This window comes from Prionailurus bengalensis, chromosome C1 (assembly GCF_016509475.1).
Source record: "Prionailurus bengalensis isolate Pbe53 chromosome C1, Fcat_Pben_1.1_paternal_pri, whole genome shotgun sequence".
NCBI classification, from domain to species: Eukaryota; Metazoa; Chordata; class Mammalia; order Carnivora; family Felidae; genus Prionailurus; species Prionailurus bengalensis.
In genome coordinates, this window is record NC_057345.1 from 191,850,252 (window position 1) to 191,862,596 (window position 12,345).

The 12,345-nt window shown below is 38.7% G+C and overlaps 1 protein-coding gene across 2 annotated transcripts in view; it reads left to right on the top strand.

The window, feature by feature from the left end:
• The window catches only part of PARD3B (par-3 family cell polarity regulator beta), a 1,020,722-nt gene that overhangs the window by 518,354 nt on the left and 490,023 nt on the right, over window positions 1–12,345 (top strand). The window lies entirely within an intron of this gene.

Consider the following 12,345-nt stretch of genomic DNA (forward strand, 5'->3'; position numbering starts at 1 on the left):
TCAGCGGGAAAGCTCTCAGTTTTTCCCCATTGAGGATGATATTAGCAGTGGGCTTTTCATAAATGGATTTTATGATGTTTAAGTATGTTCCTTCTATTCTGACTTTCTCGAAGGTTTTTATTAAGAAAGGATGCTGAATTTTGTCAAATGCTTTTTCTGCATCGATTGACAGGATCATATGGTTCTTTTCTTTTATTAATGTGATATATCACATTGATTGATTTGCGACTGTTGAACCAGCCCTGCATCCCAGGAATGAATCTCACTTGATCATGGTGAATAATTCTTTTTATATGCTGTTGAATTCGATTTGCTAGTATCTTGTTGAGAATTTTTACATCCATAGTCATCAGGGATGTTGGCCTGTAGCTCTCTTTTTTTGCTGGGTCTCTGTCTGGCTTGGGAATCAAAGTAATTCTGGCTTCATAGAATGAGTCTGAAAGTTTTCCTTCCCTTTCTATTTTTTGGAATAGCTTGAGAAGGATAGGTATTATCTCTGCTTTAAATGTCTGGTAGAATTCCCCAGGGAAGCCATCTCGTCCTGGACTCTTATTTGTTGGTAGATTTTTGAAAACTGACTCAATTTCTTCACTGGTTATAGATCTGTTCAAATTTTCTATTTCTTCCTGTTTGAGTTTTGGAAGTGTGTGTTTGCTTAGGAATTTGTCCATTTCTTCCAGGTTGTCCAGTTTGTTGGCATATAGTTTTTCATAGTATTCCCTGATAATTGCTTGTATTTCTGAGGGATTGGTTGTAATAATTACATTTTCGTTCATGATTTTATCTATTTGGGTCCTCTCCCTTTTCTTTTTGAGAAGCCTGGCAAGAGGTTTATGAATTTTGTTTTTGTTTTTTGTTTTTTTTTTTCAAAAAACCAACACTTGGTTTCATTGATCTGCTCTACAGTTTTTTTTAGATTCTATATTGTTTATTTCTGCTCTGATCTTTATTATTTCTCTTCTTCTGCTGGGTTTGGGGTGTTTTTGCTGTTCTGCTTTTATTTCCATTAGGTGTGCTGTTAGATTTTGTATTTGGGATTTTTCTTGTTTCTTGAGATAGGCCTAGATGGCAATGTATTTTCCTCTCAGGACTGCCTTCGCTGCATCCCAAAGCATTTGGATTGTTGTATTTTCATTTTCATTTGTTTCCATATATTTTTAATTTCTTCTCTAATTGCCTGGTTGACCCATTCATTCTTTAGTAGGGTGTTCTTTAACCTCCATACTTTTGGAGGTTTTCCAGGCCTTTTCCTGTGGTTGATTTCAACTTTCATAGCATTGTGGTATGAAAGTGTGCATGGTATGATCTCATTTCTTTTATACTTATTAAGGGCCTTTTTGTGACCCAGTATGTGATCTGTCTTGGAGAATGTTCCATGTGCACTCAAGAAGAAAGTATATTCTGTTGCTCTGGGATGCAGAGTTCTAAATATATCTGTCAAGTCCATCTGATCCAATGTGTCATTCAGGGCCCTTGTTTCTTTATTTATTCTCTGTTTGATGTTCTATCCATTGTTGTAAGTGGAGTATTAAAGTCCCCTGCAATTACCACATTCTTACCAATAAGGTTGCTATGTTTGTGATTAATTGTTTTATATATTTGGGGGCCTCCGAATTAAGTGCATAGACATTTATAATTGTTAGCTCTTCCTTATGGATAGACCCTGTAATTATTATATAATTCCCTTCTTCATCTCTTGTTGCAGCATTTAGATTAAAGTCTAGTTTGTCTGATATAAGTATGGCTACTCCAGCTTTCTTTTGACTTCCAGTAGCATGATAGACAGTTCTCCATCCCCTCACTTTCAGTCTGAAGGTGTCCTCAGGTCTAAAATGAATCTCTTTTAGACAGCAAATAGATGAGTCTTGTTTTTTTATTCATTATGATACCCTGTGTCTTTTGGGTATACTTTCTCTCTCTTCTTCTTCCGGAATTCCTATGATACGGATATTGTTCCGTTTGATTGTATCACTTAGTTCTCTAATTCTCCCTTCATACTCCTGGATTTTTTTTATCTCTCTTTTTCTCAGCTTCCTCTTTTTCCATAATTTTGTCTCCTAATTCACCTATTCTCTCCTCTGCCTCTTCAATCCATGCTGTGGCCACCTCCATTTTATTTTGTACCTCATTTATAGCATTTTTTAATTCATCATGACTATTTCTTAGTTCCTTGATCTCTGTTGCAATAGATTCTCTGATGTCCTCTATGCTTTTTCAAGCCCAGCAATTAGTTTTATAGGTATTATTCTAAATTCTTGTTCCATTATACTGCTTAAATTGGTTTTGATCAATTCATTAGCTGTTGCTACTTCCTGGAATTTCTTTTGAGGAGAATTCTTCCGTTTCATCATTTTGACTAGTTTTCTGTCCCTTATGAATTTTAAAAGCTTGTTGTGTGCTCTGCACCTGTGAGCACTGCTGTATTAAAGGAGGATTGATGGGGGGGTGGGAGGGAGGGGAAAGTGGGTGATGGGCACTGAGGTGGGCACCTGTTGGGATGAGCACAGGGTATTGTATGGAAACCAATTTGACAATAAATTTCATATTCATAAAATAAATAAATAAAGGAGGGTCATACACTGTCCAGGGCCTGGCCTTCAGGAGGTGTTTTTCTGGAGATTGTTACTTGCTCTCTGTTGTTGTGACTTTGGTTATTTCATTACCCTACTCACAGTAATACTTTGGACCCTCAACCAGGTGTTGCTTTGATATGTTCCTTAGAGTAGCCCTATCTTTTTTCCAGCTTTCCAGTTTTCTTCCTGGTAGATTCAGTCTCTTTTCCTCCTAGGCTCTGGTGTTCAAAGTCCTTTGACTTCTATACTTCCTTGTTTGAGAGACACTGGAAGTACGGATTCCCCCTACTTCTCCACCATGTTGGCCCCTTCTGGCCTTTTGTCTTAAGCTTCAAGATAAGTATCACTTGAGGGATGCCTGGGTGGCTTAGTCTGTTGGGCGTCCCTCTCTTGATTCAGCTCAGGTCATGATCTCCCGGTTTGTGAAATTGAGCCCTCTCCTCCCCACAGAGTCTGCTTAGGGTTCTCTCTCTCTCTGTCCCTCCCCTGCTGGTTCCCTCCCTCCCTCCCTCTCTCTCTCTCTCTCTCTCTCTCTCTCTGTCTCTCTCTCTCAAAATAAATAAAAATAAACTTAAAAATTTAAAAAGAGGATAAGTATCACTTGCATCTATTTTAGATATCTTCTATCAAATCATTGACCCTAAAATCCTTAATGTTATTTTAATATTTAGTATATAATTACATTGTACATTTGAATAGAAATGCAAGTGTTTATTTTTATAGTCATCCTAGTAATAAAATATAACAATATATTTTTCCATTATTTTTTCATATTTATAAACAACTGGGTTGAATTGGTGCAGTTTTTTATCAGACATTCTTGTACATTCTGTAAGACATTATATTCTAAGGTAAGCTTTAAAATATGGTCAGAATTGTTCATTGCAGAAGAGAACCCGCAGTGCTGAGAAGCCATGAAAAGTCAAGTTTGGGGCGCCTGGGTGGCGTAGTCGGTTAAGCGTCCGACTTCAGCCAGGTCACGATCTCGTGGTCCGTGAGTTCGAGCCCCGCGTCAGGCTCTGGGCTGATGGCTCCGAGCCTGGAGCCTGTTTCCGATTCTGTGTCTCCCTCTCTCTCTGCCCCTCGCCCGTTCATGCTCTGTCTCTCTCTGTCCCAAAAATAAATAAACGTTGAAAAAAAAAAAATTTAAAAAAAAAAAAAAAGAAAAGTCAAGTTTAACACCTTGTACAGCTTGTGGTGATGCTATTGTTAACACAGAACATATTGCTTTATTAGATGTAGAACTTTATTAGTAAATGCAGATTACCGTCACTCAGTATAGATTCTGGCCCTTCAAGTGAAGACGAGCTGGTCTAATTAATTATGGCACTTCTAACCTCAATTAATTTGCTATTTTAGTGAAGACTTCAGCAAGACCTCCTGCTTTTTCCCCTCAGGTGACGGTAAATATTACAGAAATAATACACTTTACAGAATGCAGCATGCCTCTTGAGAAAGCCATATAGGGCTGACATATTTACATGATAGGAGCATGCTAAGTGGACTCTCTTGTGGCCTCTTTATTTTCCAGGAAAAATCACATAGAATATGAGAGACAGGAGTAAACAAGTGGGTTATGTGGGAACAATTGTGGAGATGTCTCTTTGTAGTGCCTCAGATAGCAAGACATCCTGTTGCACTCAGTTCTGCCTGGTTTGAGTTACCTCTGTATCAGCGCAGTTCTAGTTTGGGAAATTTTAGTTACTGTGACCATATTTTTGGTTATTAAATACTTAGTCATGGTTTCAACGTAATTAACCCCTTGCTCCTTTATGTATTTCACTACACTGGAGGGAATTTGCTGGGGGGGTGGTGTGGGGGTGGCATTGCCGAAGTAGAGAAAACTAGTCTTCACTCAAGATAGGATCTGCTGCAATTATAATGTAAGGGAGGAAGGGAGGAAGAGAGGAAGGAAGAAGGAAATAGAAGGAAGATTTAGGAGTAGACTACTGCTCTGCCACCAGTATATATAGAACTGGATGAGTAAAGCTATAAGTAGTGTGACTTGTCTGTGTTTCTAGCCCCTACAAAGTGTAGTGGATGAATTAAATTGTGTGATTCAGGGAATAGAGCAATTTAAAACCAGATGCTTAGACCACTAAGCCATTCCTTCTGGCACATTGTGCAAAGCATGAAGTTGTAAATATAGCAGATAATTGAAATTTAGATTTTAGATATGAGCATTCTTAGCAGCCCTCCTCTAGCTTTTATTGCTTAGAGTCTTAGAAGTATAACAGTTCATATTAATGCAATTGCTGTCAAGTTAAGCCTGCTTTTCGTGTGTGTGTGTGTGTGTGTGTGTGTGTGTGTGTGTGTTTTAAACTCTTCTTTCACAAGGAAAGTATTAATGATAAAAACAAAGGGAGAGTGTCTGAACTTAAAAGTGTGTCCAAACTGAAGATGGAAAATATTCTGGTTTTGGAAAATAAAGTTTTGAGCTCTCTTTTCAGTTTCCTTTAAATTGCAGCTTAAATGTGTGCGCGCGTGCACGCAGGCACACACACACACACACACACACACACACACACACACCCCTGTTCCTCCATTGATTAAACCTGTCATCCTTCTTTGTCCATCATATAATGTATTTTCCATAAATTAGCTGCTTCATTTCTTCTTTTTATGCTAATCAAATTACAGTGGTCTTGAGTCTGAAGTGGGGCATGGGACTTGGCGTTTTATAATACCGGCAGCCCTGTAGTCAGCTTTTTAAAAAAGGCATCAACCATGGCAATTTGATCGGTAAATTTTCTCATCTTTTTTCTTAATGTCTTTAGTATCATGGGCAAAAATGGTCCTATTTTAGCAGGTCCTCTACACTTCATAAAACATCTTTTTGTAATGAGATTCTTTAAGTAATGCAAGAAATAAAGTTAAGAATTTGTTGAAATGTTATTGCTTTATCCTGAAGTCGGTGTAAAATTAAAATTTTATGCAAAGTGGTGGTTTGAAAAGGCATCAGTCTGGAAGGAATGTCACTGATCTCATCAGTTTTAATGTTAATATGTCAGATGGTAAAATAATATCCTATATAGTAACATCAAAAACAAAAACTCTACCAAGCGTAAAGTGATGCTGATCACAGTAGCTCTTCAAGGTAAGAACGGGCAGAATGGGTATGGTATCGTTCCACATGGATATCATGTGTTGACTTGAAGCCATACCTAAGAAATTCTTAAATCATGGCTTCAAATATGACAGTGGTATTATAGGATACAGTAATGTTGGACCAACTGTTCTGGTCCAATGCAGTTATATATTGAGAGAGATTTTTGTTTAGAGACATCCAAATGAATACATCTCTAAGAGATAGATAAATGTCATCAGGCTTTAAAGAGCTTAAACTGTAAACCAAATGACTACCAAGATTTTTCATGGAGGTTCTAACTCTTGGGTACTCGCCAGTTTTTCCAGTAACAGACCCACACACTGAGAAGTCATTGTTGGCTCCCTAATGGAACCTGAGGATAATAATGCAAACATACTCAGTGATGCAGTTGACAGTTGTACAGTCAGTTCCTTTGGAGTGAAGGATTAAATGTTGACAGAGTTTGGGCGTAAGTGAGGAAACCAATTAAAATAAAACAAGAAGAGTAGATTCATGAGCAGGTTGAGGATTGAATTATTCAGATGGACATGAAAAGAATAAGTAGATTGATATATTGCTGTGTAAAATAAGGTGGAATGTGATATCCTGGATTGGGGAAATGACTAAATTGTTTTGAAAAATAATGGGAAAAAGCCAACCATTTTTTTAATATTTATTTTTGAGAGAGTATAAGCAGGGGAGGAGCAGAGAGAGAGGGAGACAGAATCAGAAGCAGGCTCCAGGCTCCAAAAAAAGCCAACCATTTGTGCTCTGTTTCAAGCCATTTGGACCCATAACCACAAGAATATGGGAGAGCTATTATCAGGGAGGAAAAATTTCCTCTACCTTCCAAGATTCTTCTAGATGGACTAAGAATCAAATTGACAAGAATGGGTTAAAAGGAGAAAATCTTAATAGTGTACATACAGAGATTCCACACAGATAGGGAAATTCTAAAGACACTGAGGCAACAGGATGCTTATATGACCTAAGGAGAAGAAGTAGGAGTCTGAGAATACAAAGGGGAGAAAGACCATTCATTAGCAGGAAGGTAAAAGATGTTTGGAAAATAAAGGTTACCCTATGATGTAGATAAATTTCTTAGGTAAAGAGGAATCTCTATTAATAGCTCTCTTCCTGGTACAAGCAGACAGTTGAAGGGGAAGTACAGAGCTTTCTGTTGGGTTTTGATTGCTTTTCTCAAAATAATGTTCATGCCAAAGTGACCCATCTTGGGGCAGCCTGCCCTTCGTCCCTTTTTAGTTAAAAAATTGACCCAAGTTTCACTCTTTAAACGTCTGACAGTAGAGTGCAGTAGAGTGGGACAAATTCACATCATATTAATCAAAATGGTTACTGACTCATTTTTTTTCCTTTCTACTCCTATTTTTTTTTTTTAACGTGCCTCCTGGTCTCAACTTCTTTGTGGTGGAGAGGAGGACAAATCTTTGTCCCTCTGTTCTTCTGGATTCAGTGGCAGGGGCCCAAGAATCAAATTGATAAAAGACATAAACAAAAGAAAAAAAACAGTCTTAGTTATGTACATACACATGCACCAGCAGGAGTTCACAAAACTGTGTCTCAAGGCTCACCAGATGGGTGAGGCTAATATATTATTTTGGGCTAAATAAATGAAAAGGGATTTGGGAATTCTGAGCTTGGGAAGCAAGCTTTGGGAAGTTAACAAGAGGAAATGTATATAGTAAATACACTGTCTTGTTATGCAAGTAAGAGTCAAGGGATAAGAGTTGTCTATTGGAATTCTATCTTCCTGGTAGGTAGGTATCTTTACAAATGGAAATTTCCTTTACAAAAGAGGAAATTCATACTTTATTTTTAGGCATTGGGGTGCCATAAAGAGTATTTCCCTATATCTGCTGTTCTCAATTGCCTTTAGCTCAAAATAATCCTTTTGCCTTAGTGGAATATATTGGAGGGGCATATTCTGGTACCCTTTAGTGTCAATAATATAGATTTATATGAATAACTTCTGACTTTATAGCACAGAGTATATAGAGTGGTGCAAAACTTATGACCTCTCTTCTCTACAAGCTCCAAATCTTTGTGCCCAGCCATAAAGCCATGCACATGAACATATCTGACCATGTGACTGGGGAGAACAAGAAAAATACAAACAGATTACATACCGTGATTCTCTTCATTGCCCATGGCACTTCAGCCTACTGTCCCAGCCACCAAATCATTATATGTTTCTCTTTCTGGTGAGATGGCAAATCTGAACCTGAAATCTCATCGATTCTCCATTTACTGGAGCAGAGGGTAAGACTGAGTTCATTATTTTGTTCATAGTCTTTTTCACCCAGTGAATATCTTAGCCATTACCCTTTCTGTATGCGTGCATTTCAGTCTTTAAGGATGAGTAAAAATTAAGCTTTTTCTTTATTGTCATATTTTTTTATTTGGTTACTTTTTTTTAATTTTTTTTTTAAAGTTTTGTTTTGTTTTTTTTTTTTCAACGTTTATTTTATTTTTGGGAGAGAGAGAGACAGAGCATGAACGGGGGAGGGGCAGAGAGAGAGGGAGACACAGAATCGGAAACAGGCTCCAGGCTCTGAGCCATCGGCCCAGAGCCTGACACGGGGCTCGAACTCCCGGACCAGGAGATCGTGACCTGGCTGAAGTCGGACGCTTAACCGACTGCGCCACCCAGGCGCCCCAATTTGGTTACTTCTTAAAAGAAGGTCACCCACAGAAAGTTAACCAATATATTTGATTTTATAGACCTGTTATTTTTGTTTCCTGTTTTCATTCTCTTCTGAAGAGCCCTTAAATGTTGTAATTTTAATCTGCTGTGATTGCCTCACAAGTGAAGAGGTCATTTGCTGTATTTTGTAGAGGCACATCACCTGAGTGCCCTCAGCTACAGTAGAAGTATTTCCCTTGTAATAAGTAGAGAAGAGAGGGGTTTACATCACCACTCTGTTTAAAAACCCTTATCTGTCAGGAAGCATGCACTTTTCTATGCAACCCTGGGAGTTCATTAAAAGTGTGAGATTGCGTCACTGATTAGACATGGCTGAGGGCTGGGGTGATGGTGTTGTGGCAGCAACCTTAACAGAAATTGAATAAAAAGAAAATCTCTATTTTGTTCAGGCCAGGGGAAGCTTTGATCAGAAAGCTTGCTTCTTTTTCATATGGGACTCATTGAGTAAGTAGTGATCTGGCAGATTTGGAAAATAGCCACTTTATTTTTTTAAACCATTCATTTCTATTATATTCGTCATTTATTAAAAATATAGTTCAGGAAACACTCAAATATTTGTAAGTCTTAATAAATCAGCATTTTGCTGAGTGACTAGAAAGATATAGTTTCTTTTTTGTTATTTCTATATGCAATTATGAAAAAGCGCACTGGCCCACTATTCTTTGGGAGGATGGGCAGAAGTGGAGTCTGGTGTGCAGACAGCAGGATGGGTGAATTGGTTTGCTCGCTGACTTATTTGTTCTATAAATATGAGTGTCCACTGTCCACTGACAGAACTCAAGCGGGGAATCTAATGTAGACTGGCATGGCTTGCTTTCTTCCAACTTCACAAAGTCAAAGCCATGGGAACTTTCATGAGAATTTCAGATGACATTGATCCAACAACCTTTACTAAGAGTAAATACTTGTGTTCTTGAAGCCTGGTGAATGTAGAGGGGAGAGAAATGGCACTGATGTACGTGCTATGTGGAATATTGGCCCCGTGATTCTGGAAGTTCACCATAAGGCTGGATTGTGGCTCTTATGTAAGAGGAATCAGAAACTCTAAATAGTCTGCGAGTTTCATCCTCTGCCAGTTTAAATTGCTTAAATTTCTTGTCCCATGGAATCGCCCCACTAGGTATGCCCATTTGGTGGATTTGGATGGAATTCAAAGATTTGGATTAAATCATCATTGTCTAATAGAAGCAGTTCTAAATGTGAGTTAAGAAATCTGTAGAGTATACCTTTGCCACAAATCTCTAGTAACGGCTTGGGGGCAGTGATTGGAAGAGATTTAAGTAGTAGAGGGCGAAATTTGTCAATCTCAGAATAGCCAACAAATGGAGCAGCCGTCAAGAACATCGAAGCTTTAGTACTCACAGATTTAACATTTGAAATCTCATATATACTGCATGTAAGCCAAAGGTCCAGAGCATGTAATAATTTGTAATTTTGCAATGGCACGATGTGAGTCACTCACACTGGGAAGTCCATGTGCAGGAATCACTTAGCTTGTCAAGGAGGCTTCAGAAAAGATTGCATTTGCTGGCAGATTTGGAAGGGATGTTTGTACTGTGCATCTCCCCTCCCTGGAGATTCTTGGGAAGGTAGATGAGCAGTGTGATCAGTGGGATACCCTCCCAAATCCACTCTGGCCTTTTATCTATAGCAGCTGCCACCTGCCCTATTCAGATATTGTCCCCTGTAACAATCACTATATAAGGATATGTCTGTGAAAACATTTATTATTTCTGTACTACAAATCTCTTATGATTCTGTCAAAAATATGGGCTTAGATGAGCAGGTAAATATCAGATCTTAACCTTCAGATCAATGTCAAGATTGGGGAGTTTTGAAAGCCCTGAAGTTTTATGCACAATTCTGTGTGTGTATGCATATGTGTGTCTGAGCTGGGAGATGAACCGTTACTGTCAGTTTTGCAGGTGAGATTATGATCCAAAAAAAAAAAACAAAACAAAACAAAACCAAAGCAAGCAAACAAACCAAAAACCCAAAAACTAAAACTGCTTTTGATAATGATTAATTTCTGTTAGTCTATTTGCTTATACCAGCTGTTACACACAGAAAGGGGTTGAGGTTGGAAAAAGAATAGCACTACAGTTGGGATCTGATTGGTGCTTAGTTGAGTTGAATTTTAGAGCACACAGAAGTAATTATTAGTGAGGCCAGTTGCTACTATCTTCTCTCTAGCTGCCTTGCTTCTTCCTCTGTAAAAGCTCATTAAGGTGAGAGGTATTTTTGATTTTATTCCTAGTACCTAGCACAGTGTGTGGCACAATGGACCCACAATAAGTGTGTGTGGACTGAATGAATCCTGTTTTGTTCATGGGTTTGCTGGCCCTGGCTAAGTTATCATTTAATATGTTTTGATTCATAAGACATCACACTGGTGAGTCATAAGGACTTAGCTTCGCCCCACCCTTGGCTTCCTATGTTTGATTTTGCTTTTGGTCATAGTTTCTGAAACAGAAACAAGATGTTACAGGGTGAAGTGAAGGTGTAAGAGCCCTGGGGAAGTGGAAATCAACCAGGATGAGAATGAGAGAAGGCATGAGGGATGTAGATGAGTAAATTAATTAAAATAATGGGACAGGAGGAAACGCTGGAGGACCAACATGGAGACTGATAGGTGAAGGCAATGATAAGGGAATGGCAAGGAAGGATGCCACAGTTTCCAAAAGAGGACAAAGAATCTCAGTCTAGAAGCAGCTCCGGGATGGGGGTTGGGAGCATGAAGAAAACAGACATGTCCTACTTCAGAGGGTTGCTGAGGAAGTGGTTTCAGTTGAGAAAGTCAGTTTTCATTGAAATCTAGGTGGTAGAGGAGATATTTGCTGAAATTCTTGAGCTTGTGATGGAGCTTCAGGGAATTCTCGGAAAAAATGGAGGAGAAGGAGAGTTTGGAGGCATTTAGGAAGTGATATACCATTGAAGGATAAGGAGGTGCCCAAGGAGGGAAAAACAGTGAAGAAGACAATTGAACCAAGAGGTTGTTTCACCTTGACCTATGTTCATATCTAAAGAAATGAGACAGCTGGAAGAAGAGGGGAACATGGAGTAAAAGTTACAAAGCAGCTTTGCTTCAGTAGTGGTGCCTCGCTTACGGACCTGCTTAGGTGGAAGGTCCCCACCATGATCAGCACTCTCCGGTCTAGAGGCTCAGGGTGTGGAGGTTTCAGCATGGTGGTGTTTCTTTCCCAGCTGGCAAGAACCTGGCAAACTCCAGCTTCCAGCGACCATGGAACTTAGGTGGTTTTAAATATTGGCTTAAAATCATTTTATAAATAATGGAAGTCATTTTAAATTACATTATAATAAATAAAATATAAAAGCATATATAAAGAAACATAACCAGCCAGGTACAAATCGGTGCATTATTTTACTTCAATTATTTCAATCCATAAATAAAGATTAGCTTTCAATTCTACTTTAAATTCTCTTGCCAGAGATGCCTCTGGCAATAGTTCCAGCTAGTTTGAAGCTTTGAATGCAAAGACAGTGTCATATTCATCTTTGAATCCCCCCCATAGAGTCTAGCATAATACTCTGTGTGCTGTAGCGAGTTCACAAATGTTGAAATATATATTTTTTTTTCTTTTTTTATCCAATGTTACCTAAGAGACTTTAAGGGAAAGCATTTCAAGGGAAAAGATTTCTTTATCTAGTTACATGTCTAAAGTGAAATATTCATCATATTTCAGGGCTGTGCTAGGTGATAGGTATACAAGATGGAAAAGACACATTCCCCACCTTGAGGATGTGAAAACCAAGCAAGAGAGACCCATGAAGGAAGCCCTGCCTACCCTGAAATGAATATAGAACTTTTGTGTGGCACGAAAGTGGCCTGAGGAGCAGTACTGAATCTGTGCAGAGAGCTCAAGGAGAGAGTGCTTGTTTTGTTAATGGGCATTAGAGGAGCGATAGAGATTTGCTAGACAAGCAGTGGTGTTCCTCAT